The following is a 25,084-nucleotide window of genomic DNA, read 5'->3' on the forward strand; positions in this document are numbered from 1 at the left end:
CCCTTAGGCCAACAGCCCCCAGACTCCAGAACCAGGAGGAGAGCTCTACAGAGGTGCTCTTCACAGGACAAGGAGAATGACACCAAGGCCCACTGCTTGGGCATCGTGTTCCCATCACAGGAAGAGTCTGAGGAAGCTCCTTGGTAGAGGAAAGAGTTCTTTGTACCTGCCTGCACTCAGGTTCAAACGGATACCGACACATAATCCCACAGCCCCCATGCAGGAGGTCCTAGTTTCTGCATCTCACAGAAGTCCTAACATAGTTCCCTCATGACGGATGAGGACATGGATCTCCTGAGAAACTAAATAATTAGGCCTGGGTCACAAGGCTGAGAAGAGGCAGCCCTAGAAAGTGTCAAAGGTGAGTCACTGAGACTCAGGGACACGTGACCAACTGGCTGAGTCCTCTGCCTCAGGATCAAGGAAGTGAGTAAGGTCAGGAAGCAAGAACGGAGAGACAGGCATAGAGAAGGCAAGACAACAAAGTGGAGGGGGCAGGCGCAACCACTTCTCGGAGGTGACAAAGAAATACATCTCCTGCCTCTGACTGAACGAAGCTGAGCCAGTAAAGTCAGAGCAGGATGCTGCGCTGCTCTCAGCCAAGGGAACACTGGCATCTCTAGGATTCCTCCGTCCTTGTGGAAGCTCAACCACAGCCAGGTCCCTGGCTCCCTGGCCCCCTGACCAGCAGGCCTAATCATTTCCACCACACTGTATCACGGAGCTTTCATCCCCTTAGTAAGCACAACGCTGTAAACAGCTGTGGTCGTCAGCGTCCAGATTTTTAAAACATGCCACCCTGCAGCCATCTTAGCTCTGTGACTTCAAGGAAACACTGCCCTGGTCATGTGAGCTCAAGAGGAATGGAAAATTCCAGGTCAGTGAACAACGCTCCCTCCAGGTATTCCTACTTCATCAGCTCTGCCTTCAGAGGCTCCCAGGCCCTCAGTCCCACCACCTGTTAATATTTCACTCCGGGGAGACATTAGGGAACAAAGAACACGGAGCTGGCCTTGAGGGGCCAAAGGTAGGCAGCCCAGGGTTCAGCTCATGAATTGGAAAAGCGCACATGTACTTTGGAAGAGAATGCCGCAGCTTAGCCCCCAGGGAACAACTGGGATGCTATTCATAGAAAAGCCTGCTATTTGCATCTGCCTGGCATTTGAATTGAGCTCACCTAACTGCCTTCCTCACAGATGTGAGTCACGTTCCTCCTCCGTGAGTGAGGGATGGCTGGGGGGAGGGAGGGCAAAGGAGACTGCCTATCTGGGCATGCTGAGGGAAACGTGGGGGTCAGAAATGCCACGTGCAAGAATGTCTCCTTCCCCCTGGCAAGGAGAGCCTATGATCCAGAGATTCATCCGTGAGAAAAAGCAGCTGATCCCCTTTCAGGAGCCTCTCTGGGCAAACCACCCCCCACCTCCTTTTTTTTTTTTTTTTTCCTCTTGGTTTTTTGAGACAGGGTTTCTCTGTGTAGCCTTGGTTGTCCTGGACTCACTTTGTAGACCAGGCTGGCCTCAGGCTATCAGAGGTCCACTTTCCACGGGGAGGTGATCCACAGCCCTCCCCACTAGCGACATGGGCTGCTCCTCTACCCCAGCACTTCATGGTCCCTGAATACAGATTGTTGAGCTCGGATGCCGAACACCAAGGGGCTAAGGTCTCATGTGAGGAAAGGTGACAGAATCACCCCAAAACCCTGATCACTCAAGATCATGCAGCCCTCTGCCCACACTCCTGCCACCTGGATAATCAGAGGTTCTGGTGTGATCCTGAGCTGAGGGCAGGTGAGAATCTGAGCCCACTGCAATCCAAAGTGGCAACAGCATGCTTCTCAGCCTTCCTAACGCTTCGACCCATTAGTATAGTTCCTCATATTATAGTTGATCCTCAACCATAAAATTATTTCTGTTGCTATTTCATAACTATAACTTTGCTACTGTTATGAGTCATAATGTAAATATATGATATGCAGGACATCTGATAGGCGATTCCGGTGAAAGAGTCTTTCAAACAAAGACAGGCTAAAACCTCTGGGCTGGGGAATTTAAGCCAGAGGGAGTGGTCCCAGGCAGGGCCTAACGAGGGATCTACCTCCACTCCATAGAATCCTGATGGCTCATTCCACAGGCCACTCCTTCTCTGAACTGCCTACTTCACCAACCTGCCAGCCCAGAGAGTGATCCGAGTACCACGTGCTGGGGCCGTGGTCCCGTATATCTCTATATCCTCGGCTGTGCTTTGGTGCTTTTCAGGAAGGACACGTTCTAGATGGACTGTACCCTCTGATGGAATGCCAGGCCTATATCTTCATGGCCCTGTGTGCCAGTGCATAGTCAGCGTGTGAACAAGGCGGGCCCTCTACCCTTGAACATGTGTCTGTGGCTGCTGGTTTGCTTCTCCAGGGCCAGAGACCTTGAATCTCTGCATTCCTGAGGGGCACTGGGCTGCCTCTGACGCAGACTAAGTGTGTCACTGAGGCTATCGATTTTCGCTGCCCGATTTGAGTAAACTTTCTAAATGGGTCAACCTGACAATGTCATAGACATGGATGTGATCATCTGAGAAATCTGAAATTGACATAAATGAGCACGCTATGACGTACACTGTGATGGACGAGCTGACAACAGTTTCACCCTCAGGAAACAAGGGACCCACTTAGAAGTGATATGTTTCACCAGTAAAGATGATCCATGAGTAGAGACTATGGCATCAAAGTTCTCCTCTGAGTCTGGCAAATCATTCTATGCTTGAGGGTCCCAGCATGTGCTAGGTACTCAACTCTACACATGGTAGTTAAACAAGGCCTGGGTGGCCATGTGTGGAAAGCCTGCAGTCTTGAGATAGGGGCTAGTAAGTTGCCCTGGCTAGAAGTGAACTCACTCTGTAGCCCAGGCTTTAAACTCCCAGTCCTACAGCTTCAGCCTCCTGAGTGATAGGGTCACAGGACTATATCACCAGCTGCGTCTCACCCACGGGGAGACATCTGCACAGCCTGTGGTTGGCAGCATCCTTACAGGTAGAACTTACACAGAGCTTTGCAAGAACTTAGCTGGGCTAAGTTCCAGAACCATGTGTGGAAGCCTTGGTCCTCTGCTTGGGACACTACTGGGACAGGATAGAACCTTTGGGAGATAGAGTCTAGTGTAACTAAATCAAATCACTGGGTGTGACCTCAGAGAGATGCTACGACCTTGGCCTCTTCCTGTTTCTCTCTGTTCCCTGGTCACCATCAGTTTCTTCACAACATGCTCTTGCCTCGTTCTGCCTCATGACAGGCCCAAAGCCATGAGGCATGAATGAAACTTCAGATGCCTATCAGCTGATTTCCTTGGGCTTTCTGTCTTCTTACGGAGCACCTGTACGGGTGTGTGCTGCTCCAGAAGCACAGCCCATGCTCTAGAACCAGAAAGAGAGCAAATGAAATCTCTCTCAGATAGGGAAGAAGGGCATGGTTAGGAGTGGTTTTCCAAGGAAGATAGTGGAAGGATGCACAGAGTCAGGTAGGCCAGAAAGGATCCCGTGCTGGAACACAACAGTGAAAAGATCCACTTGTTAATGAAACAATCCCTCCCCATGCCCTTTCTGTGGTGGGTGGCATGATGGAAGTCCAAGGGCAGAGTGACACTTTTGGCCAGGGCATTTGCTTCCATCTAAGTCAGTTTGTCCCAAGGGCTCTCCTTGTCTCAAAATAACTGCCCAGATTAATTTCCCTATCAGTTCCAGAGGCCAGAGATGGGAGAACAGGCTTTGTCCACGTGCAGGGCAGAGGGCGTATCTGGGAAGGTCTGCCAATGCTCAACAGATAGCTTCAAGAGTCTGGCCGGACGCCAGGCCTGACCACACCCCAGCATTTGACCAGGAGAATTTGGATAGACCCTCTCTAGCTCTTTTCCCCAGGTGACTAAAAACCTTACCATCCTAAAAGTTGTAAAACCTCCAAACTTCAACCTTATTAAAGTCTCATTGTTCTGGTCTTGGCAACCCTAATGGGATTTTACAAGTTGGCCTCCGGTAGAGTCCTTGACCAGCCCAAGGTCTGCCAGGGTCCATGACGGATGAGCTCTGCCCTCAGGGACTGCAGCCCACCCACATTCTCAGCCTCCCGTGTCTATCCAGCACCGGGGTCACCACGGCCTTCCATAAAGGCCTTCTGTTTCGTTTCTCATGGAGACAGAGACAGTTCCAGGATCCTGGGCCCTGGGGAGGGCACATGAGCACACACGCGGGGCTCACCAGCTGATGGCATTTTCTTCTGGATTAATGAAGCACAGTGGAGCATTCAGCTGCTGTTGTAATGATTAATATGTCAAATCAGTTTCACAGGAGAAGCAAGCAGAAAAGCGAAGTTTGAACAGACGAGGAGGCATAGCAGTGCCAAAGAAGGGACAAAGGAAGAAAAGGCAGCCTTGGGAGCGGGGAGGGCACCATACTCCCTTCCTTAGGCTGCCACCACCAGGCTGAGCTCCAGAGTGACCGGAGAAGTCCCTTCATCTCCCAGGTGATGGGAAAGTGGTCTTCTGCTATCAGAGGGGAAGAATCTGGAACGGTTCCTAACTTAATCTTCCACATACTGGGGTATGAGAGATGTGGAGTACTTGAGGGTCCTTCCCTGCACCCCCCCACCCCCACCTAGGGAGAAAAATACACAAAGAGGAGTTTTACTTCCCATGTTAAGAGGTTCAAAGTCCCTAAGTCCCTAGCCATCCAAAAACAAGAACAAAGCTGCTTCCAGCTGGAAGTGCTTCCGCCACCTCTTGTCTGTCAGTAACACCCCACGGTAACACGTTCCAGGGACCAGTTTGGGGAGGTGACAATGGGATCCTCTGCAGAGCCCTACAGAGTCCAATCCTCCCCTCCTCTCCTTAGGCTGCAGAGGTGGAGGTCTCCTGAGCCACTCCAGGCTATTCATGTACCCATCGGGAGCACTGTTCACACTGTGTGGAGGTACAAGGGAGCCGTAAGACTCCACATCAGCGGTCTGAGAGACTGATGCTCAAACTGCCAGTAGGAAAGACACTAGTGATGTAAACAAGTCTTCTGAACCTAGACTTCCCTTTCCTGCTAAATTTGATGGGGGGGGGATGATAGATTTCACTTCCTGTGCAGCCATGAACTGAATCCGTGTGAGAGCCCTTGTCTACTGAGACTGCCTGTCAGTTTCAAGAGGGCCCTGGAGTGCCTCTCACCTTGCTCTAAGCCTCTAGTCACGGGCCACCGTGACCCAAGTTACCTGAACTCTGTGTGCTCGCCTGTAGACATAAGCTCCTCTAAGCACAAAGAAAGATTAAAGTTCCCCAAGCCCTGAAATGATCTGTCATGGGAAACTGTAGCAAGATCAACAAAGATAGCTAGTTTATGTAGTTAGCAGAAAGAAGGATTGGCCAATTCATGAACTTTATTTCTGATTATATTTTTTAAACATTTCATTTTGAAATAATTTTAAGTGCACGAAAGATTACAAAAGATTTACAAGGATCGTATTAGGCAAAGAGTGAAAATAAAATGATCATCAGTGGCTGAATAGATGGAAAGAATGTGGTAGATTCATATAATGGCATATAGCTCAGACGTCAGTGTGTCCACGTGTCCTGACAAATGCTGAGACATAAGGTCATTAAGGTAAGCAAAAACAGCCAGTCACAGGAGACAAACATGCGGTGCCACTTTCACAAGGTTCCTAGAACAGGCAACATAAAAGATTGGCAGTGGGGGGAATGGCACACCAACCCACCCACAAAACCCTCTACCCAAAATTTATCCTGCCCACAATATGTGCAGGGATAAAAGATGCAACAGAGGCTGAAGGAATGACCAAGTAATGACTGGTCCAACTTGAGACCCACCCCATGGGGAAGACTAACCCTAACCCTAACCTTGGCACTATTAGCGATACTCTGCTATCCCTGCAGACAGGAGCCTAATATAACTGTCGTCTGAGAGACTTTATCCAGCCAATAATGGAAACAGATGCTGAGACCCACAGCCAAACACAAGGCGGAACTCAGGGAGTCTTGTGGGAGCGTTAGGGGAAGGATTGAGGGAGCCAGAGGGGTCAAGGACACTACAAGAAGACCTACAGAGCCAACTAACCTGGGCTCATAGAGACTGAACCAACCACCACCCAACAAACATGCATGGACTGGTCCTAGGCCCTCTTCATATATGAAGCTGATAGGCTGCTTGGTCCCCTAAGAATTGGGGGTGGGGGGCTATGTCCGACTTGGATTCTATTGCCTCCCTCTGGCTCCCATTTCCCTAGCAGGGCTGCCTTATCTTGCCTCAGTGAAAGAAGAGGCACTTAGCCCTGATGTTACTTGATGTGCCAGGGTGGGTTGGTATCCAGGGGGAGAGGGTAATGGGGGAAGTGAGTGGAAGAGTGGGACAGGGAGGAGAGGAGGGAGCAGGGTTGTGATTGGGATGTAAAGCAAACAAATTAATTAATGAAAAAAAAGATTGAAAGTAGAGTGAAAACTGTCAGGAGTTAGAGAAATGGGATTTAATGATTATGAACTTTCAGTTTTGGAAGATTGAAAGGTTCTAGAAATGGTTGTTAGTGTTTATTTCAAAATAATATGAAGATACTTAATGGCACCCATGTCAGTCGGCTTTCCATTACCTTAATGAAATACCTGAGGGAATCATAGGAAGGGAAGCCAAGGTAGTCCCAAGTGAGTGTGAATCATGGACACAGGCACAGCGATGTCAAGGACACTAAAGCTTCAGACCCATGAGAGTTGGAGAGTCTTCCTCTGATCCAAGGGTGAGCGCATCTGACCCACTGACCAGTGCGTGAAAACTAGCAACTGCGGTTTTCCAAAAGACTGCAGCCTCAGACTGCTCCCCTACAGAGACCTCCTACCAGGCTAGCTGACCCTTCGTAACTTTCATTTACCAACCTTGAAATATCTTCCTAGATCCTCAAACAAATTTTTCAGATCCTCATAACTTAAACTTTGATATCCTCAGGCCTTATATAAACTTTATATCTTTCTATCCAGCTATTCATTATAAAACATAGGCAGTTAACATGGAGCCTGCAAGTAAGGCAAACCTGTTTGCCTTTTTAAATAAGAGATCCAGTACATAGTAGCTTTAACTAGCTAATGAATCGACCGACTAATGAGCTAACAGTGGGTCTAACTACCTGCTCTTTAGCTGCGAAGCTACCATTAGCTTAGCTTAGACATCAATGTGATCAGAGACCTGAGAAGGATAAAGTATAAGCTAAATGAATCTATGTACCAATCAAAATGACAGAGATGACTAGTCAGTCCACCACCTAGGCAGTTGTCCCTGGCTCCTGTGGTTTCATGGCACCATGAGCAGAGGCAGTCTGGCCTTCAGGCACAGACTGATTCTGTGGAAAAGAACATGAGACAATGGCCTCACCTCACCTTCAGCAGTGTGAAACAATGACTCTCCAGGTGTCCACAGCTTTGTCCACAGTTTAGGCTGGGCCCTAGTGGTGGGCCAGTTGGGGCAGCCTTGCCCAGTGGCCAGCATACCACAGTTCAGAGTTAAAGTCATCTGTCGTTATGCCTTGGGGAGCTACTGCCAGGATTTTGGGACTTTTTGTTTATCATAATAAGTTTACACACGTTAAAATGCCATATTCCATAGATCTCCGACAAGCTTGAGGGCCAGCATATTGTTACCCTTTGTCTATCTTTAGTCATCTGCTCTAAACTGCATTCTGTAAAACAGAATGTTATAATCTCTAATTCTGGCACATTCTGTAGTTAAGTGTTTTAGGACCATATCAAGTAGATCTACTTAGGCGAACTTTGTAGTTACCCATCCGAAGCTTAACCTTGAAAACATAAACAAGAGACTAGGTAAAGTTCAATCTTGTAACCAACTGCAGTCATTAGCATAGCTTTAAATATATTTCTGAACTAAAATCAAAGCAAAACTTTCAATCAGGTACAGCTCACAGAGGGCTGGCAAATCTTGCTGATCCTACCACACTGTATTATTAAGACTGCACAACAAAAAGCTTAAAGGACAGAAGTTGCACTTAGCACTAAACAGGGAACTGAACACAGCTGGCAGCCCTCAAAGACGGTGGTAAAACCACGGCTGTATCCCTGAACCAACATGGCGGCCAGCCACATGTTGTTACAGGCTGTGGCTGGCAATTGAAAACATAGCCATCAGGTGTCGCTGATGGTGTTGCTGCCTCCCATGGTAAAGCACCGTGGAGCATTTACAGCTTCCCGTAACCAGGTTTTAACATTGTAATCAAATAAGTTTTAGAACCAACTGCATATTAGAACAGTATAGAACAATTTTAAACTGTACTTGAACTATTCTGGCCATACCAAACCTATCAGCATTAATCCATTCATTCAGGAACTAGCAGCCAGGCACATACTTCAAATCAGCCTGTTAATCTGAACAGACCTTCACAAACCAGGGCTGAATCACAAATACATCATGCCACAAAAACATAATCCTGAATTTTACATATATGCATATATATAATCCATAAAGACATTATTATAAAGTTCCTGATAAACTTTAAAATGTTTCATGGCCTTAAACATATTTTTAAAAGAAATCAGTTTTTGCAACATCAAAATAAAGTACCCATTTTAGGAGTGAAGTCACAAAGTATAACCATTATTCTAAAAGTCAAAACCAAATTTTACCAGTGTAAAAAATTCAGTCTCTAAAATCAATACCAATTTAAAATGAGACTTGTCTTCTTAGTCTAAAAGGAGAGAGGATGATAAACAGAATTCATTATGACTAAGAGGTTCTGTAATTTTTTTTTGCCTTGCCCCACACAATTTCAAATGGCAGAGTCACATCACATGGCAAGTCACATGGTTACTATTTAAAAACATCTGTGTTTCTATAGATGTTACAAACACATATGCACACACACACACACACACATATTTTAAACAAGAGTTTGAACCTAAACTTTAAACATATCCAATAACTGTTAATCTACAACCAAGACTTACAGAGCGTATTAACCATAAAATCAGTCAGAAATACACATGTAATGGCCATACATACATTTAAAACAGATAAAACTTTCCTTACTTCCTTCAGCTGTAATTTCAAGCACTCTGTTATCTGTTGAATCTACAGAAGGAATCTGTTACTTGCTAGCAGTGCTGCAGCCTTCCCTTGGCATGACTTCTCACTTTTGCCCTCTCATGCTGACCCCCAGAAGAGAAGCAGCCATCACCACCACTTTTCTTCCTGGAGGCCAGGCTTGTACACCTATGGCCATTGTTGCTGGCCTGCCTGCCTTCCCCGAAGGCACTTTCCCACCCACAGCTAAAGGCTAGAGGGGCAGGGCTTGTGGACCATGGCTCAAGCTGCCCTGCCTGAGACCTGCAGCTTGTACTTGAGCCACCATAACCCACGGTTCTGCTGGCCTAGTCTTATCCATGGTTAAATAAATTTAAGAAGATCCACCATAAAACAACAAGGACAAAGACATTCACATACAGACACAGACGTTCCTGAGGAAAATGTGGTCAACATAGAATTGCGGCGGTACTGTTTGCTAGATCCAGAACCAAAGAACCAATCTGAGAGCTTCCAGGCTCGCCACAAAACCAAAACCAATAAGAACTGAGGTTCTCCCAAAGAGGTGACAAAAACACCTTCTGTACCTCGGGCCGGGGAATTTACAGCGCATCTGCCAATCCCAAGGGCCAGTTCCAACTCCTTTTGTAAAAGGAAACCAGAACCAAAAAAGCAAACACTAGAAACAAGAACACAGACACAAAGAAACACAAAACATAAACCAATATCTCTGAGACACAGACAGACATGAACAGAACACTCACTTACCAGCTCCATGTGTTCAGGGGTCCTGGGGGGAGGGGGGAATGGGGATCCCAGACAAGCCCCCAAATGTTGTGGCTAGATCTTAAGCTCCCCAAAGTCTACCAGGAGCTTGATCACGTATGCAAAAGCAAACAGCTCTATTTGGGCTTAAGCTCGGTCTCTGTTGTCACCAATGTAGTAGATCAGAGAGGAGAGCCCCTAGCAGCTGCACAGTAGGGTTTTTACTAGGGTTTGAGGAAAGACAAGGGATTTCCAGTTTAACAGTTACAAGATTGGGTGACCAAAAGCAAGCTTGTTACGAAGTAATTGGCTAACCAACATAACATTGAGTGAGCTGTCTATAGATGGGGAATGTTAGGTCGGTGGGCTGCCCAGCACAGATGCCCAACCCTGAGATAAGATATCTTCCCATTCTTATGGTTACTTCCAGGCTATTCCTTGGGTAGGAAATTTTATGGTTTTATTCCTGGAATTGGTGACCTATGGTGAAATTCCTGGGACTGATGACTTTTGGACTTTTAAAGTTCCTAGTCCTTTCAAAAGGTCAGTATTTTGTCATTTTTACTGTTAAATTGTCTTCAATGAGATGGATGCAAAATTTTAATTATATTATTATATCCAAAATTAGCTTCAGAATTTAATTTTCTGTCCACGTTAAGACCATTGGTAAAGAAATTTGATTCCACATGTGCTGGGGTGATTTTGTGTGTGTGTGTGTGTGTGTGTGTGTGTGTGTGTGCGTGCACTCTGTATTCAAATGCTGGATTTCTGTATCCAGAAATCTGGTTGCAGTCTGGACTTTGGCATTGTCATTCTGTCTTGGTATGCTGTAAACGCTGTTCTCTATCACCTTCTGATTGGTCAAATAAAGAGCTGAATAGACAATAGCGGGGCTGGAGAGTTAAGGCGGGACTTCCAGGCTCAGAGACTCAGAGGGGGTGGCGGGGCGCGGGGGAGACAGAGACAGAGTTTCAGGCCAGGACCAGGGAGTCACCATCAGGACATGGATGAAAGAGGTGCCAAGGTGAGACTAAGATGGCAGTTAGCAGGCACATGGCTGGGAAGTAGGCCAAGTAGTTTGTCAGGTTAGAACAGCTGAGTAGGTAATTTCCCAGCTAAAGGGCTTGAAGCTTTTAATAAATACAAAGGTCTCCGTGTCATTATTCAGAGCAAGGACAGCCATAGAAGGCGGTACTTTTACACACGTGTCCACTGCAGGCGGGACTGGCCCAGAGGGTCACCAGCACATCCTGGCCCCCACCCATCCAACCTTTGTCTGGGCCTCAGGTTGTTTCCTTGAAGAAAAAAAAAGTGCTGCTGGGCAAACAGTCCCGACCACAGACTTTCAGCTAGGAGGATCCAGTAGGCAGGCAGTGTGATAGGACGGGAGCCTGTTTAGGCAAAAGTTTCTACTGTCCTGATGACCCGCAGTCCCGTGAGTGCTAGGACTCCTTTAAGAAAAAGGTAATTGCCAGGCCTATGGCTCAATAATAGAGCAACCACCTCGAGTGCACAGGGCCCTGGGTTCAATCTCCAGCATTTGTATTTGAAACAAGACACTTTCTCATTCTCAGAAGGGAGTTTGTGTGTCTCCACCTCGCGTTAGAGTCCAACCAAGCTTCATCGTGCTAGGACTTAGCTGTGTCCCTTACTGGGCCCTCGGTCTACCCAGCACCCAGTGAGATCTGCTGCAGCAGATGGCGTTACTGAAATAGTCAGGACAAGCCAAGGGGCGGGGCTCATGAAGGTGACTAAGTCCAGCAAGCAAGATTTCACTCCTATCAATTAAAATCTCTTCCTCCCCACCGTCGTATTAGCTTTCAACTTTTGACTTTGCCGCGGGGGGCGGACCTGAGAAGTTTGCCTTGCTAGCTAACAGGTGGAGGTCAGGAGGAGCTGTTGCCTAGCTTCCTGTCACCACCCCAAGGCCACAGATCTGAGGACTTTCCCTGGCAAGCCTGGCAAATCCTCCGTGAGAAAAAGAGGGTGTGACTGGAACTGAATTGGAAAACAAGCCGTGATAGAAACATGCGCTCCGGGAAAAGAATGAATGCTGGGTAAACCTGAGCGTTTGGTTCTCCCTGGCATTCTGAAGGGCACTGCTCCCAGAGGGGTAAGAGAAACCATTTTCTGTAGGAATCGCTACCTGGCTCCACAGAGTAGGTGAGGGGCTGGTGCCAGCGTTGTCCCCATACCCATGTGGCACCTTCCAGATGAAGAACATCAGACAACATGGAGATAGAGCACCGACATCCGACACCAATAAGGGCTTTCATGGTCCCACGGAAACTTTGAAGATTTTATCCTAGCTTAATTATCCAAGCACTCCATCTAAAGTCTAACGTACCTGGCAAACTCCTTCTCACAAGCCCAGCTTTTCTTCAGCGCAGTCAATACCCACGGGCCACACTATCTAGTAGATAACACAGTCCGTGCTTCTACGTGTGTGTGGCACGGGTTGGTGTGTGTGGGTGTGTGTGGGTGTGAGGAGGTGTGAGTCCAAGTGGTACGTGCGGAGCCAGAGGTCACATGTGGGCCTTCGGCTCTCTCATTCCCCACCTTGGAGACAGGGCCTCTCACTGAGCTTGGAGCTCACTGATGTGACATGACTGCCTAGTGAGCTTCAGGGATCCTCCTGACTCCAGCTCCTCAGAGCTGGGGAGAGAGGTGTGTGGCACCATGCCTGGCTGGTTCTGGGGATGCTGGAGAACTTAATCCAGGCCCTCACGCTTGCTTGGTGAGCACTTTACGGGCTGAGCCATGGCCTTTGGACTCCTTATTTAAAAACCACCAAGCCCTTCACCTCCAAGGCAGGCTCCAGCAAACCCAAATGTTGGCCAGGAAACTGGAGTCAGCAGGATGTTACCTGCATAGTCAATTTTTATCCAGAATAGGGCTTTGCCTGCGCTAACCTGTCACCAGCGGGATGAAATATGAACCCACTGAGCACTAGGGAGTTTGATCGGAAGAAAGGATGGTTGCACCGAAAGTTGAAGCCAAAAGCCCATGAAAAGTCTGTTTCTAAGTACTTATCAGCTCTTTCCTGGTGGCTGACAGGAGAGCTGGTGCCCTGCTCGGAATGTGTCAATTCTGTCCCTGCCTCTGCTTGCTGATGTGACCCCTTCTCATCTTTCACAGCTCCAACAGTGGCTTCTCCAACCACCGGCTATTCTCCAGCGAGTAAAGGGACCTCAGGAGCTGAGAAAACACTGACGGGAGAGAGGCTAGGGACTGGCGCAAGACCAGGACAGCCACCAGAGTGAGTGCCAGGAAAAGCTAAATGAGATAAGCTCGGAGACTAGATAAGGACAGTCTGTACAGAACATGAGCCCGGGGAGCAGGCTCATGTCCATCCTCCCAACATGCAGAGCAGAGAATCCTCAGATGCCTTGTTTGTGTCTTGGTTTGAGAAGAGCACAGCACAGCTGTATCCCCGGTCATCAGAACAAGTGCGCCATGGAGGAAAAGGAAGCGGTGGACAGAAGGGAGAGGCTGCCACAGTGACAGAAGCGGACGAGTCACAAGGCATGGAGGAGTCCTGCTCCTCCATTCCTCAGTGGCTGAGAAGGTTCCCAGCCTGCCCCGCCCTCTCTCAGCCTGCCTGCCCCACCCCCTTTTACCTTGCCTCTGTGAGTGGCCCCACACTCCCCCGGAACACAGAGTCCTCTGTGGCTAGACTCTGGGAGGGCTAAACGGCCAACGGACTTTGTGCGAGATCCAAGCTGCATGTGTGAGAAGGAGAGGGAGGTCAAAGATGGAAAGGGTGGGAGGGGCACACTGTTACGGGCTCCCTCTCATGCATTTGGGGCCTGACCTCCAGGAAAACAGCACAACACAAAACAAAAAGAAGCAAAAAGCAAAGGGAGCAAGGTTTGGAAATGGAATGACCCCCAATCCTGTCTGTGGGCCTGGACTAGCCCTGACCTTGCTCTAGACCCCTGTCTTCCATGGCCATGCCTACAGCAATAGCCACAATGTCAGGTGGACACTATAGAAGGACTGAAACACACACACACACACACAGAGAGAGAGAGAAAGAGAGAGAGAGAGAGAGAGAGAGAGAGCCCTTTTGCCCAGTGTAGTTGAGAGAATGGGACAAGGGATTTTTGCATATTTAGTCCATGACAGCCCAGGACAAACTGGCATAACTGGTCACTCCAGGAAAAAATGGGCACCACAGAGACCATGGAGGTAGCTAGCATGTGGTATGGCTGTGACAGCAGATGAGAATGAAAAATGTCTTCCTGGAGCCTGGAAATCCCTCCTGCATTTAGCTCCCTTTTTGACCAACCGGGTGCCTGTCCCTCTGATGGCTGACGCTGAGCTCAGGATGAGCCGTGTGTGTGTGTGTGTGTGTGTGTGTGTGTGTGTGTGTGTGTGTGTGTGTGTGTTTTCCCCACTATTTGCTGCAGTGGCTCTCATTCTGTCAGGCTGCTGGGACCTGTTCTCCTAGGCTCCAGGAGGTGAAGGTCAGCTGAGGACAGGCTGATTAGCTTGCCCTGTGGGGCCTTTCTCTTGGTGACACAGCCTCTGGCTCAGAACAAAGGCCCCTCATTAGGCTGGGAGAGAGGCACGCCTTTGACCATGAGAGTGCTGCCATCTGCCGTCCGCATGGAGGTCCTCCTGCTTGGAGTCCTGCACGGCCTGCCTTGCCCCATCCCCAGCCCACTGCGATGCAGACCCCGTGAGAGGTATAAGGAAGAGCTCTGGAAGGCTGGCAATGCAGGCCCAGAGCACAGCTTGTTGAGGCCATAGGGTCCTAGGATTTGGACCCAGACTGACGCTTTTAGCTGTCATGGAGTTCCCAGGCCCAGGGATCCACTGGTGACTGCTCAGTGCAGTCAATTATTAAGTATTCAGGAATTTTACAGGTTGCATTGTCAGCTGGAAATGGGTCTCAGCAGCAGTATTTACATGATGGAAGTTGGCATAGGCCCCAAGTCAGAGCTTTCCCCAACTCCCAAACCCCTGCATCTCATTTGTCAACACTGCAAAAAGCCCTGTAAACCTCCAAACAGGCTGAGGGCAGGAGAGGCTCAACAGTAGAAGGTTTGCTTGCCCAAGGCCCTCAGTTGACTCCAGAAATAAACAGAAAAATGACACCCCTGTTGGCAGGTGTGTCCTTAGATGACCACCAGATGTGGCACTCATACCACAGGAAAAGCAGAGATAGATTCTGACAGGAGGGAGGCACCTCTACCCTGATAAGAGGGAATTTGCAAGGAAGAAACTTCATCATGAAGAATCAACTCCCATGCACTCGAGGGCTGTGGGACAGAAGGCAGCGAAAATGCATCAACAGTTATCCTGAATCTGATGGTGGCACCGCGTGAATGGCCACACCTGGTCGGCTCTCAGGTCCCCTGACTTGTGTGGTGGCATCCAAGGGATTCGCTGAAGGGCTAGGACATTACCAGGCACGAAGCGTGCACTTAGCGCCCGTTAGATGTTATCAGTCATTGATTGGAGCCTCAGCAGCTCTGGAAGCAGAGCTTGCCAGCTCCCTCCCAAAACCAGTGTCATGTCTCGTGGGGTAACACACGCCTTTGATCCCAGCACTCAAGAAGCAGAAGCAGAAGCAGAACTCTGTGAGTTTAAGACCAGCCTGGTCTCCATAGTGGGTTCCAGAATAGCCAGGGCTACACTGTGAGAGCCTGTCTCAAAAACAAAACAAAACAAAACAAAACAAAAACAACTAAAATAAAAGTAAAGTCAGTGTTTACACTAGCCTCCAATTTGGCTATTTCTTCTGTAACTGTCATCTCCTCCATCCCCTCAGTCAGGATTTGGGACAAGACACCCTAAGGACATAGAGATCACATGATATGCCACATCATGAATTGAAAAAAGCATTAAGGAGCCCAGACAGTAGAAATCACAGAGGCAACCTCAAAGATTTCCTATACAGAAGCCACTGGTCACTCACCAGGTCCAGTTCACCAAGGGTAGAGAGCACACCCAATTCCGGCTTCAAGAACCGGTGTCCTCACTTTGTTTCTAGACAGAGTGTCACTATGCAGCCCAGGCTGACCTCGAACTCACAATGTTCCTACCTTGATTACAGATGTGTACAATACCCAGCTTTGCCTTCCCTTCTATTGGGTCTGGTTGGGATAGAGATGGTGTCACTTAGGAAGGGACTGCCTAGCACCTAGAGAAACAGAGAGGAGTGTCCTTCCAGGAGACTCCAAGGCCATAGAGAACACAAGCTTCTCTAGCACAAGAGAATGACTTTGTCGTGCCCTGAAGAAAACTGGGGAACTGTCTGTGGGCCACAGCGGCCTAGTGTCTGTGACTCTCCCAATTCCAGAACTCTATGTTCAACCTTTGGGTAATCGGTGCTTTCATGGGCAGAGATCTGTGGGAGTTGATGTCTTGTGGACACAAACATTTCTCTTCCAAGGAAGAGTGGATGAGTGTGTGTCCTGTTTCTTTGTTAAGTAGACCAAGACTGGATCGAACAGAAGACAGAAGCATGAACAGCATCTACGTTTATTTCTCTCCATGTCAGCTCTCCCGGAGCTTAGCAGTACAAACCAGGTATAGGAAGACCAGCCGCCCTCATCGTGAACCAGCGTCTTGTGGCTCCGTCACTCTAGGCACAGAGTTCTTACCTCCTGGTTCAAGACAGCCACCGAGCTGCAGCCGTCATCTCCCTTCTCATCCACAGGAGAACTTTCTTATAGAAGTCAAGCCATGGTCCATATGTAGTTACATGGCTTCACTTGGGTATAGAAACACAGGTAGGGTGCCCGTGTCTGGCTAGACTTTCAGGGTTCCATTTTTGATAAAGTAAAGCAGATGGCAGCAGGTCAGTTCCCCTAGGCCTGCTCACAGCTCCCCCAGGAACTTCTGTGCCACCACCTCAAAGCAAGATAAGACACTCTCCACGCCCCGTGCGGAAAGCCTGCCAGGTCTGTGTGCAGCATCTTTCCTGCTGTCCTCTTTGTCACCCCTTCAGAGCCCTTTCTTCCAATCCTCCCAGTCACCTTTCATGGCTGGCAAAATACTTGTGGCAAACTACCTAAGATTCTGAGTGGTTTAGCATGGGAGGTTTCCGTCTGTGAACAGCTGGCCCTGTTCCTTTAGGCCTGTGGCAGAGGAAAACCCTCTCACTTCATAGCTGCCAGGAAGAAACACAGAGAGAAGCAGAGGAAGAGGAAGAAGGGTTGGGCGGGGAAGGTAGAAAACAAGAGGGGAAATGAGAGGGGGGAAGGGAAGAAAGAGACAGAAAGAAGGAAAGAGGAAGCACTCACTGAGGAAAATGATGCCTCTGCAAAGGCTCACTCCCCTCCCAGGGATTCACTGCCTCCAACTAGGCCCCATCAAGAGATTAACCAATTGATAACCAAGATCTGCTTACCTCACAGTATTGTCACAAGCTGGGGATTAAGCCTCCAACCCATAAGATTTAGTGTGTGTGTGTGTGTGTGTGTGTGAGAGAGAGAGAGAGAGAGAGAGAGAGACAGAGACAGAGACAGAGAGAGAGACAGACAGACAGAGAGAGAGAGGAGCCATTGGCACATATGAGCCATTTTGAGTGGTCCCTTCATATCCAAATCAACTGCTCTCTCCACTGACCTCAATGGCCACCGGCCTGGGTTTACTTTAGTGCTGTCCCCTGGTCCTTTCCAACTCCATACATGCTCCTTCAAGTATACATTACTCTCCTAGGACTCAAATCCCATCATTGTATGGCTCTGATCGAGAACGCCAGTTCATGCTCCCAACTCCAAGGTCCTAGAATTCCAGAGACTGCCTCAGCCTGAGGTTCTCAGCTCAGCTCCACCTGAAGCTCAGCCAAAGCTACTTACCTGTGGCTTTCACTGCTCTTTTACCCCTGTGCCTCTGCCCTGGGCTTGGCACATGCTCTTCCTTTGGCAAAAACTACTAATTGCCCATCTTACAAGGCTTCCGCCTCCCGGAAGCCACATTCCCCCCCACCCTTGGGGCTGGATGGCAAGTACTCCTTTGTTCCCCACTAGAGGGAAGCTTCCCTAGAGCAGGCTGCCCTGGCTGGCACACAGCATCTGTAATAATGTTTTTAGTGCCAGCCTCCTAGGGAGGTGGGGGATGTCTCAGGGAGCATTTGAAGAGCTGAGTGGCAGAGGAAAGCTAGGGAGCCATAGGAAAAGGACAATGGGAAGCAGGCCTTGAGTGTGAATGGCTCATGAAATAACCTGCTGGGTATTGTTAAAACTCAGAAAGTTGGGGAAGCTGTTTACATCACTGTGGGAACAAGCATTTGGGCTCTATTTGAAGATACAAATGTAGGGTCTGAATCCCTTCTGGGCTTGTGTTGGGGGGAGCTGGGAAGCTGGGAGGAGCAGAGTTGATGCTGGTAAAAATTGCTGTCATCTCTCCATACTTATCATTTTTTAAAAAAATCTTGTTTCATTTTTGAGAAAGGACTAGAGTGGGAATATGGCTCAGTTAATAGAGTACTTGACTTGCATAGCCCTGGGTTCAATTCCCAGCACCACATAGGCGTGGTGGCATGTGCCTGCAATCCCAGGATGTGGGAGTTGGAGTCAGGAGTATCCAAAGCTTAATATCATCCTCAGTTACTTACTGAGTGAGTGTAAGGCCAGCCTTGGGCTACATAAGACAATGTCTTGAAACAAAGACAGGAAAGAAGGAAGGAGGAAGGAAGGAAAGAAGAAAAAAAAAAGAAGGAAAGGATAAGAAGAGAGGGAGGGAGTGAGAAAGCAAGAGAGAAAAAGGGAAAGGATGGAGGTCTCACTAGATATCTCTCAAGTGCAGGGACCAAAGCTATACAATTAGTTATGTCTCAAACACACACACACACACACACACACACACACACACACACACACATTTATAGTGTTTGAATATCCAAGAAAACTAGAGCTGGGGATAGTGGAAATATTTGAATTAAGTGCTCCAGACAAATTGCTTTTCATCTGTGGAATGTCAGCCTTACAGAAGGAAGATCATACAAGGTCACACCCCAAGGTCACAGAGACAGAGAGGAAGGTGGACCTTTTCTTGCCCTGCTGCATCCAGGAAGACATCATCGAGATCGAGACACCCAAGATCGAGTCTCACCCTGTGAGCTACATCTCGAGGGTCACACACACCTGTGCATGCTCGCTGAGCTCTGCTTGTGTGCGTGGTGGTGAAATGGCATGCTTCTACACTGGAAGAAGCATGACACACAGCCAGAGTCTACAGGGTAGAGCTTTTTTTTGCCTTTTCCAGTCACTCCTGCTCCCTCTGGGGAGAAAACCAGCATGTTCCTGGTTACCCTTTGGGACCAAGGACTCTTAACAGCTCCAGTCTTTCTCAAACTTGCAAGGGCTAGATTGGAAGGGAACAGATAAGATCTCAGGGGCTGAAGGGCCCTTTATGTGGAGGTCCAAGCGGGTCATTAGTTTATACCCACATCATATGGTCCTGCTGTGTTGAGTTGCAAGGTCAAGGCCTGGGGCAAATAGTCCACAGAAGGGAACAGGGAGTCAAGTTGTACTTTGTGTTCCTTTCCAGGCCACTTTCACCTCCCTCGGATGAAGGTTATGACTACAGCTCAGTTCTCTCGTGACTCACTCCAGGAAAATGACATGTGACAAGAACCTGTCATGGGACTGCTTGCCAGGGGTGCCAGGACAGTGGTGGCATTGTTCAGGGAAGACTCAGGAAGTCAAACATCCGGACAGAGTGTGCACAGTCAACTCTCCCACAGGCCTGGAGAGAACGGGTTCTTCTGCCCATTGATGAGTCTGTGTATTTACTTGCTAAGGGCACAAGGATATTTAGTCCCTTGGGTCTCCAGTGTGAAATTTCTGATGCGCTATGACAGGTAGGGAGGACCATTATCTTTGAAGGTGTTTGACCTGCTGCCACTGGAGAGACTATCCTCCCAACAGCCCTTTGGAGATAAGCGCTTATCACCAAATCTTATTTTGTAGCTGAGGACATTTAAATACACAGAAACGAAAGCATTGTCCAGGCCATCTGGCCACTGAGTGGCACACTGAGGATGCCAGTCTGGGTCCATGTTGGCAGGGAACTACACTCCCAATGTCAGGAAAGCCCTGCCCTTCAAGGCTGGTGCCCGGCTTCCTCCAAGAGGAGTGCTAACTTTAGCCATTGCTGAACGCCTGCGTATTTCAATTTGTCTCTCCCCAACCCATCTTCTCTTTGACCTCTTTTGTTTGTCTATCCTTCAAGCCCCACTTGTTCCCCACTTCTCTTACCCAAAGTCTTCTTGACCAGCCAGACTCAAAGGAATTCCCATGTTCCCCCACCTCCACCCCTGAAACCCTCTCTGCTTACATTCCTGACTTAGCCCTTAAATAGTATAGTTCATATAAACTTCCATGGGCATATGAAACACCTAGCAATACTTCAAAATGTTTGAAGACATTTTGAGCCCTAGAATTTTTACCATAATAGAAAATGCCATTGGTAAATGCACATGGAGAGACTCCCGGGGAGACGATGAGATGGCCCTGTGATTCTGTTATCAAGGCAGAGAAGGCTTGGAGATGGGTGGCTATCTCCTACACGGAGAGCCTCACCTTTGGTCACAGGACATAACCCTCTCCCTTCCTGGGTAAGGGTGCTGATATTACCCTGCCCTAGAATTGTCCCCTGCCCCCTGCCAGCTCCAGGAGGATGAGGCAGAGGCCAGCCAAGGATTTCAGGCTTTGAGCAGTTTTCTCTCTTCCCTTAGTGCTCACAGCTCCTCCCCTGGTGCCACCCCCCCCAGCCTCACCCCAGGGGCTTTGATGGTGGCTATGGCCTTAACTCTCTTCTAGTGGCAAAAGGACCTGCAACCTCTCTTCCCGCAACTGTATCCTCTTTCCTCCTGAATCTGCCTGTTTTCTTCCCCTTAAAGCCATTATCCCTTCTTTTCCATGTGATCTGTTCCCCTGAAGATAATCCATTTTGGGGAGGAATAAAGATGCCAGAGTGCTGCCCCAGGAGTCCCATCTGCCACTCTGAGGTCCCGGAGGCATTTGGTTTTGGCCAGCACCACCCCTCATGCAATCTTGCCACTTCCTGCTTTCCTAGGTCCACCTTGGGTATAGAGAGTCTCTCCAGCTCCTAACTACCTGGGTATCACAGTTCACACCTGAATTCTGAGTATGTGTCTTCCTGCCCCCACCTCCCCCCCCCCCCCCCGCTGCGAGGCACCCTGAAGGTACCATTACTTTTGATTTTTATTCCTGGGGCCTAATATTGTCACACAGGTGGCCAGCCAATATTAGCCAAATGTAGAAATGGTGGATAAGTGACCTTGAAAACATTTGGAGCTCAGGAGATGGCTTGTCCTACAAGCATGAGGACCTGACTTTGCACATGTAAAGGCAAGCATTAGCAGCAAGAGCTTGTAACCCCAGTGTGAGGAGGCTGGACACAGGAGGATCTCAGGGGCTCATCAGCCAACTGATCCAGCCAATGAGTGAGCTCCAGGTTCATCGAGAGACTCCACCTCAAAAAACAATGAGTTAGGTGGGGCAGTAACTGTATGACTGGCTAGCTGCTTGTGTGAGGTGTTGAAATGATTATTAATAATATTGATTCATAGGATTATTAATGCACCAGTTGTTACTTAACTGACTATTACAGAAAAGTACACCCCCCTAACCCGCTATTATAGAAAAGTAAACCTACACGTTAGATTTTTTTAATTACCTTAAATCACTGGGGCTGGGCAGATATACTCCCCCTAAGCTACCTTGTTATCTCCCAGCCATACATCCCAAGTCATTTGTACTAATCATTCCTATCGGGGCTACTTCCCATCCAAAATTTTCATAAATACTCGCATGTGTTTCCCTCTGGGCTGCTTCTCTCCATCTTCTCTATTTTCAGAGGCAGCTCCTCCCAGCCATGCGCTCCTTGTTCACACTAACCCACGGTGACCGGCTCCTTTCTCCTTCCCCCTCACTCTTTCTCCCGTGATCCTTCTGCCCCTCCAAGCCCTCAAACCTTAGCTACACCTCTCTTCTGCCCAGCTCAGGTATGGGCATTTTTATTGGCCAATTGGGGATAATTTAGGAGGCAGGGTTACACAGCATCTCTTGGTGTGCATGAGAATGTGCCTGTCTGGGTTTAGCCAGATTTTGGGGAGTGCCAGTAATTACCAATTAAATACATGACACCAGACCAACCCCCAACGGTGAGTTTTATAAAGGAAAACATTGACATCCAGCATGGATAGGAGCAGGCATGGTACACACACACACACACACACACACACACACACACACACACAACCTAAACGAAAAAACGACATTCTGCATGTCAACTCAATGTGACATTTATAGTCTCACTATTTAAACAAGCCTCTGTACCAGACAGAAGCTAAGCTAAGCAGCCAAACCATTTCGTGACAAGATGAGGACCAGAAGAGGCAGGTGACGAGCATGCCGGGTAGACTCAGCTCTGCCTTCAAGATCAACAAGGTTCCTCCGGCTGGGGACACAGGCCAGCCTGAGGGGATGACATCAGTGCATCCCTCTTCTGTCTTAAGAGCCCACGGCCCTTCCTTTGCCTTTATTCTGGTCAACCCACGGGAGCTATTCTGAGGCTGCTGTCCTTTGGAGCCTCTCAGTTTGTTATTGCCGTCTGAGCACACAGCTGATACCTCATGGAAAATTTAACACCCGCTCATCCCGTTCCATTCATCTCTTTCGTATTAGCAGAGGCTCCCTAGGAAACTAGGTCTCTGTCACTAGTGGTTTCGAATGTCGCTTCTGTTATAACCCACCTGGAGTCAGAATCTTGTCTCTGTGACAGAACAATCGGTTGCTATGGAAACGCCTGCACACCCAAGGCATGAACTGCTTGTGGGAACAGGGCAGTGTGGGGGTGGGGCTTCAGGGACCCTGAGCAAGGCCTGATTGGTGCCATCATCAGTGAGCGCCCAATCACTGAACTAGAACTCCAGCCTGAGTGTGGCCTTTAAAAAATAAGCCACACACACACACACACACACACACACGCATGCATGATTATCTGCATTCTGGTACAATTATCTGCATGTCTCTAAGTGTGATTGGTATTTTAAATACATTTGTTCTCTCTCAAGAACCCTCCTTTAAGAATATCTTTGTTGTCGATCCACTTGTTTATCCCACGTGTGCCTGTGTGGATGTACTCATGGCACAATGCAATGACAAGAATTAATAATGTTTCTGGGGGCTGGAGAGAAGGCTCAGCAGTTAGGGAACTTGCTCTTCTAGAGGACCTGGGTTCAGGTCCCAGCACCCACGTGGCAATTCCAGAGGATCTGATGCCCTCTTCCGGCCTCTACAGGTACTGCATACACTCACAGACATGTAGGCAAAAACACCCCTATGTATAATTTTTTCCGGATCTTTTAAAAAGAGGGCACAGTGCTCACACACGCACAGTGTCCTACCTTCCTTCGGACTGCAGACACCCTTCCCTGAGCAGAGTGGATTCCTTTAAAACATGTGGAGGAGGCATGGCTATCTGCAGAGGCATGGAGCCTCTTAAGTCCTGAGAGGAAAGTCGGGGCGGTGCTGGCATGCCTGCTCTCTCTAACCTCGACCTACCTAAGGCTCAGTGTGTGCCCTGAGTTAGATGTGTGTTCGTGTGTGCGTGCCCACAAGACTTCACTGTCTGTGCCGGGGAGAAGCATCTGTCTGACACCAGAGCGCTCAGTCCAGCCAGCCATGGAATGGTACGGACAGCGCACAAAGACAGGATGTGGGGACAAGGTGTGGGCTCGGCCTGTCCGTGAGGGGTGGTGAAGAGAGCCACTCACTCGGGTGGACATTTCCTACCCAGAGTGTTCTTTCGGTGAGGGAGGAGGTTGGGGGTCATTCTGAAGGCTGATGAGTTAGGCAAGGCATCCCTCACCATGCAGAGGCCCCAGAGCTCAAGCCTAGCCTAGCAACTTCTGTGTTGCTAGCCCGAGCCCTGACAGGATGGCTGCCCTGAGGGTCCCAGCCTGCTTGGGAAGAGGAGGTGAAGCTGGCGAAGCTCCCTCATGCCTCGATCCTCACTGGACTCACAGCCCTGGTTCAGGAAGTGGGGGTTAGAGCAGTGATTTTTAAGTTCTTCTTAGCTTTCTCTCCTGAGCATACGAGACAAAGGAAGCATGTGTGCCGTCCCCCCACTGCCCTCTCTCCCATAGCCTTCCCCATGGAACAAGATCTCTCGGGCCTTCACTGCTTATGTTCAGTTAGCAATTTCTTAAGAAGCCACAGGCTCCCTCTTCGGGGCTGCGAAGTCCAGCCCTAACCTCAGGCTGTGTAGCTCACCACAGGATGCCTGCCAACTGTGGGTTCACCAGCTGGAGACAGAGCCACAGGCTGGTGTTTTGAGATGACAGAAGGGCCTTTCCAATAGGAGCCCAAGGCAGGCAGAGGGCGAATGTTTCCTTCCTCGACATCTGAGCCAGAGGAGTCACACTACAAACATAGGACTTCAGTGGGTTTCTCCTGGGAGAGAGAACGAGGCCCCAACACCAGAACCCCAGCTTCAGTCTGAGGCCATTAGCTCAGACAGGCCGTACCTGTCTCCCACTGAAAGCCTTTATGCCAAGTAAGAGAAGCGAGGCAACTAGGGACCCCTGAGTCTATGGTATATTCCTGAGGCTCCCAGTGGTCTCTTCATGGCGTGCTGAGGAAAACAGAACAGGTTGTAAGGAGAAGGAATGGGGAAAGGGGGACAACAAGGGGAAAGTTCTAGATCTGCCGAAGCTTCTAAATCAGGTCCAGCTGGACTTGAAGATAACTGCATTAGAGGAAAGACTGAAAGGTTAATGTGAAGCCAGCTGATATCCGAAGAGAACAATTAGGAGGTTTGAGGGGCTTGCTATTAGATTAGTGGCTGCTGAGAATAAAGTTCACAGCTTCCGGGAAAGAGGTCTGACTCAGAAATCATTTTAGTTGATGGCTCCTGGTCTGCTCTTGTTGGTACATCTCTCTTCCTGGTAACAAAACAAACAAAAAAAATTACCTTATTTATACCCAATTCATTGTTCTCTCCCTGGCCTTTCTCTAACTGGTTTTCTTAGGTTTTGGATGGGGAATCCTATCGCACACTGGGTTCCTGTGGAAGGGTTCTCTCTCAGAGTGACCTGTGTTGTCCTGCCTCTCATTGGTAGATGTGTTTGGGGGGTAGATCAGAAAGCAAATGGTTTCTCATGTCAATAGCTCAGCACAGGAGAGATTTGGGAGTTAACCTGAACATTGGTTTGTCGGCCGAGGAGACAAGGAAAGATAAAGAAGTCCCAAAGATCCCAAACCCGGAAGCTCTTTCATTT

The 25,084-nt window shown here is 48.8% G+C and overlaps 1 long non-coding RNA gene across 2 annotated transcripts; it reads left to right on the forward strand.

Annotated features, from left to right (window-relative positions):
* Positions 1-1,037: 1,037 nt before the first annotated feature.
* LOC132656953 (uncharacterized) lies at positions 1,038-15,538 on the forward strand. Of its 2 annotated transcripts, none has more exons than XR_009594796.1 (4): positions 1,038-1,198; positions 4,319-4,578; positions 10,247-10,359; positions 12,955-15,538. It is a non-coding gene; the product is annotated as an uncharacterized LOC132656953 (long non-coding RNA). The 2 variants fall into 2 exon arrangements; XR_009594795.1 differs by having other exon boundaries at positions 4,319-4,501.
* Positions 15,539-25,084: the final 9,546 nt, after the last annotated feature.

This window comes from Meriones unguiculatus, chromosome 10 (assembly GCF_030254825.1).
Source record: "Meriones unguiculatus strain TT.TT164.6M chromosome 10, Bangor_MerUng_6.1, whole genome shotgun sequence".
Taxonomy (NCBI): Eukaryota; Metazoa; Chordata; class Mammalia; order Rodentia; family Muridae; genus Meriones; species Meriones unguiculatus.